We start from the raw sequence: 5,000 nt of genomic DNA, 5'->3' as shown, positions 1-5,000 counted from the left end.
GACTTGGGCTCGGCGCGAGGCGTCGGGGTAGTGGACCCTCCCAAACACCACATGCCACGACAGGCGGCAGCCTGCGGGGTTCGGTGCTGGACTCTTCCCTGTTCGCTCGCCGCTACTGGGGGAATCCTTGTTAGTTTCTTTTCCTCCGCTTAGTAATATGCTTAAATTCAGCGGGTAGTCTCGCCTGCTCTGAGGTCGTTGTACGAGGTGTCGCACGCCACACCGCCAGCCGGCTGTGCACGCTACCGAGAAAGTACCGGTATGCGAACCGCCAGGCGACGGGCGCGCATCGCACGTTTAAGGAGACGCGGCCGGCCACACAGGCGACCACGACACTCCCACGTCTCCGAAGCGGGACAAACGCCGCGCGCTTCAGTATACGTAGCCGACCCTCAGCCAGACGTGGCCCGGGAACGGAATCCATGGACCGCAATGTGCGTTCGAAACGTCGATGTTCATGTGTCCTGCAGTTCACATGTCGACGCGCAATTTGCTGCGTTCTTCATCGACCCACGAGCCGAGTGATCCACCGTCCTGGGTGATCTTTTCCTTTTCAGTCTCCCACTGTCTCTTTCAAGACAGTAGCATTTGCGGGACTGAGGCGTCTGACGGCCCCTGTTCCACTATTTTTTTTTGTGTCCAACGGCCTCACAGCCGATGGGCGTCGTACGGCTCCACACCGGAGCGGACAGGCACTCGGGCGAACGTCATTCAAAACCGGCGCCAGGCGCCAGGTACCGCAGGCCAGCCGCTCCAGAGCTTCAGCGCTCGTACCACACAACAACAACACTTCCGCTAGTTTTGAGAGGCACGCGTGGTTCCGCACGCGGCGCACGGCCACTGCCGTACAGGTAGCGTGTTGCGCGACACGACACGACACGCACATCGAAAGACATGCAGTCTAGTCGGTAATGATCCTTCCGCAGGTTCACCTACGGAAACCTTGTTACGACTTTTACTTCCTCTAAATGATCAAGTTTGGTCATCTTTCCGGTAGCATCGGCAACGACAGAGTCGATGCCGCGTACCAGTCCGAAGACCTCACTAAATCATTCAATCGGTAGTAGCGACGGGCGGTGTGTACAAAGGGCAGGGACGTAATCAACGCGAGCTTATGACTCGCGCTTACTGGGAATTCCTCGTTCATGGGGAACAATTGCAAGCCCCAATCCCTAGCACGAAGGAGGTTCAGCGGGTTACCCCGACCTTTCGGCCTAGGAAGACACGCTGATTCCTTCAGTGTAGCGCGCGTGCGGCCCAGAACATCTAAGGGCATCACAGACCTGTTATTGCTCAATCTCGTGCGGCTAGAAGCCGCCTGTCCCTCTAAGAAGAAAAGTAATCGCTGACAGCACGAAGGATGTCACGCGACTAGTTAGCAGGCTAGAGTCTCGTTCGTTATCGGAATTAACCAGACAAATCGCTCCACCAACTAAGAACGGCCATGCACCACCACCCACCGAATCAAGAAAGAGCTATCAATCTGTCAATCCTTCCGGTGTCCGGGCCTGGTGAGGTTTCCCGTGTTGAGTCAAATTAAGCCGCAGGCTCCACTCCTGGTGGTGCCCTTCCGTCAATTCCTTTAAGTTTCAGCTTTGCAACCATACTTCCCCCGGAACCCAAAAGCTTTGGTTTCCCGGAGGCTGCCCGCCGAGTCATCGGAGGAACTGCGGCGGATCGCTGGCTGGCATCGTTTATGGTTAGAACTAGGGCGGTATCTGATCGCCTTCGAACCTCTAACTTTCGTTCTTGATTAATGAAAACATACTTGGCAAATGCTTTCGCTTCTGTTCGTCTTGCGACGATCCAAGAATTTCACCTCTAACGTCGCAATACGAATGCCCCCGCCTGTCCCTATTAATCATTACCTCGGGTTCCGAAAACCAACAAAATAGAACCGAGGTCCTATTCCATTATTCCATGCACACAGTATTCAGGCGGGCTTGCCTGCTTTAAGCACTCTAATTTGTTCAAAGTAAACGTGCCGGCCCACCGAGACACTCAACAAAGAGCACCCTGGTAGGATTTAAACGGGGTCCGCCTCGGGACGCGAAAGCACCCCTTCGGCTCGCCCCACCGGCAGGACGTCCCACGATACATGCCAGTTAAACACCGACGGGCGGTGAACCAACAGCGTGGGACACAAATCCAACTACGAGCTTTTTAACCGCAACAACTTTAATATACGCTATTGGAGCTGGAATTACCGCGGCTGCTGGCACCAGACTTGCCCTCCAATAGATACTCGTTAAAGGATTTAAAGTGTACTCATTCCGATTACGGGGCCTCGGATGAGTCCCGTATCGTTATTTTTCGTCACTACCTCCCCGTGCCGGGAGTGGGTAATTTGCGCGCCTGCTGCCTTCCTTGGATGTGGTAGCCGTTTCTCAGGCTCCCTCTCCGGAATCGAACCCTGATTCCCCGTTACCCGTTACAACCATGGTAGGCGCAGAACCTACCATCGACAGTTGATAAGGCAGACATTTGAAAGATGCGTCGCCGGTACGAGGACCGTGCGATCAGCCCAAAGTTATTCAGAGTCACCAAGGCAAACGGACCAGACAAGCCAATCCGATTGGTTTTGATCTAATAAAAGCGTCCCTTCCATCTCTGGTCGGGACTCTGTTTGCATGTATTAGCTCTAGAATTACCACAGTTATCCAAGTAACGTGGGTACGATCTAAGGAACCATAACTGATTTAATGAGCCATTCGCGGTTTCACCTTAATGCGGCTTGTACTGAGACATGCATGGCTTAATCTTTGAGACAAGCATATGACTACTGGCAGGATCAACCAGGGAGCTGCGTCAACTAGAGCTGAGCAGCCGGCCGCCCGGGAGTGTGTCCCGGGGGCCCGCGCGAACACGCAAGCGTCCGCTCAATTATTCTGCAAACAGGAGGAGGCCGAGCTCCCCTGCACGATACACCTCGAAACCCTCTCAGGTCCCGGCGGCGCGCAGCGCCGTCCTAGGTACTTGGTCGGTTTCGAGAGAGGCGCAATCGCCCGGAGTTAGGCGAGTAGACGGTTTTAGTGCGAACACCCTTGCTCCCAACTGAGCTTGCCGCTGCCGACAGAGGCCCGGGAGCGTGCTGTCGTGGCATTGCCGGCGGGAGACAACACGCGCCACCTATGGTGACCGGCAGCTCCAACGCCAGCGCCACACAAGGGCAAAGCCCCACTTGGGTGCAGAAGCGAACTCTCCCAGCACAGCGCACGCGCCAACACGTCCGCACAACTGCGATACAAACCACCTGCGAGAACCGCTGGGGCGACCGAGCAGCAGACGGCGTCGCGGCGCCGAGTGCCAGGCGGCGGCGCATCCTCAACGCACACAGTCCTCAATCAGACCAGCACACTGCAGATGTCCACCGCGCTTCGCACCGGGCTCGGCTGAACCAACTTTGGCCGCCAGGCGCCGCGTGCAGGGTGCGCCGCAGCGTAGCTGCGCCGCCTGCCGAGCCCGTCGGCTGGCGCTCCTGCCACTCGGCGCCCCCCACCAGCCGCCTGTTGCGCGTGCGCCCACGCAGCGCGCGGCCAACACGCCGGGCGGCCCCCCTTCACCGGCCGGGAACAGTCCCACCAAGCCACCGCCGCGTATCGCTTCATACCCACATGGGCCTAGTCACGTGTGTGGATGTGGCGGGTACCGCTGAAACAACCGGTTAATAGCTGTACCGATCGTCGCCATCACAGATTCACCTCCAGCGTGAACAACCGCTCAACAACGGATTTCCAGTTCATTTGCGTATCTTGGGCAGTAAACGTAGATGTCCACCTACATTTGCGAATTCAACAATTCTTGCATGCCAGGATGTCATGTGTCACGACACGCTACATCAGACCACATACACACTGCGACATGTGCAGAAGAGAACACGTGGAAGGTGGCCCGCGCACGTATGCGATGTCCCTTCCGCGATCCACTGTCAACCGGCATCTGCGGCATGTCCCAGATATGGAACGCGGTCCACCAGGGTAGCACTTTGTGTGAGGCAATACGACAAAGTCGGAATACACGCGTCACTACATCACACGGCTCACGCTGACCTGACCAGACTCACTAGTGTACCACCCACCACCCCCAGCGACCCAGGGTGACATACAATGCGTTCGTACGTTCCTCCCACACGCCTCTACGGCGTACCACAGTGCAACCTAGCTGTTATTGGGAGACGAGACAAGTAGCATCGAGCACAACATATGGAAATTGAGATTCGACACCGTTGGGCACAGCCAGCATACGGTCACACGTATCACACTACTTCACTCTGTACGTAACTACCGATGATCGGTACAGCGTGTGGGTTACGCGTACGACATCAGCGGACAATGGACACAGACCATACCACGACGTACACTGAGGGCGTCGACATCTGAACGCAACTGAACAGCTGCGAGGCTCATTTAACACTCAAACGCCAGACCGACCAGCTTGAGAGGACGGAGACACAAAGAGAGGGGCAGAGGGGGGGGGGGGGCGATATAGTCCTATTGCAGTACAATTGACAGTGGATAGCGGGAATATGTGGAAAGTAAGCAACACTCGCAAGACATCTACATGAGGATAACAACGACACCAGAGATTCCGAGCAGTGAACTATGTTAGGCAAAGGGACAACGTGGGTTAGGTTAAGGGACAACGTGGGTTAGGTTAAGGGACAACGTGGGTTAGGTTAAGGGACAACGTGGGTTAGGTTAAGGGACAACGTGGGTTAGGTTAAGGGACAACGTGGGTTAGGTTAAGGGACAACGTGGGTTAGGTTAAGGGACAACGTGGGTTAGGTTAAGGGACAACGTGGGTTAGGTTAAGGGACAACGTGGGTTAGGTTAAGGGACAACGTGGGTTAGGTTAAGGGACAACGTGGGTTAGGTTAAGGGACAACGTGGGTTAGGTTAAGGGACAACGTGGGTTAGGTTAAGGGACAACGTGGGTTAGGTTAAGGGACAACGTGGGTTAGGTTAAGGGACAACGTGGGTTAGGTTAAGGGACAACGTGGG

The 5,000-nt window shown here is 55.8% G+C and overlaps 3 non-coding genes across 3 annotated transcripts in view; all 3 read right to left on the bottom strand.

Moving 5' to 3' along the window:
• The window catches only part of LOC126325787 (large subunit ribosomal RNA), a 4,222-nt gene extending 4,024 nt beyond the window's left edge, over positions 1-198 (bottom strand). The window contains exon 1 of the ribosomal RNA XR_007560379.1: positions 1-198. This exon is cut by the window's left edge and continues 4,024 nt beyond it. This is a non-coding gene — a ribosomal RNA (large subunit ribosomal RNA).
• Positions 199-386: 188 nt separating this feature from the next.
• On the bottom strand, positions 387-541 carry LOC126325775 (5.8S ribosomal RNA). Its single transcript, XR_007560367.1, has one exon. It is a non-coding gene; the product is annotated as a 5.8S ribosomal RNA (ribosomal RNA).
• Positions 542-909: 368 nt separating this feature from the next.
• Positions 910-2,802, bottom strand: LOC126325781 (small subunit ribosomal RNA). The gene has a single exon (XR_007560373.1). It is a non-coding gene; the product is annotated as a small subunit ribosomal RNA (ribosomal RNA).
• Between the last annotated feature and the right edge of the window lie 2,198 nt (positions 2,803-5,000).

The sequence above is a fragment of the Schistocerca gregaria genome, unplaced genomic scaffold (genome assembly GCF_023897955.1).
Source record: "Schistocerca gregaria isolate iqSchGreg1 unplaced genomic scaffold, iqSchGreg1.2 ptg000944l, whole genome shotgun sequence".
Taxonomy (NCBI): domain Eukaryota; kingdom Metazoa; phylum Arthropoda; class Insecta; order Orthoptera; family Acrididae; genus Schistocerca; species Schistocerca gregaria.
This window is presented reverse-complemented; position numbering and strand designations above follow the sequence as displayed.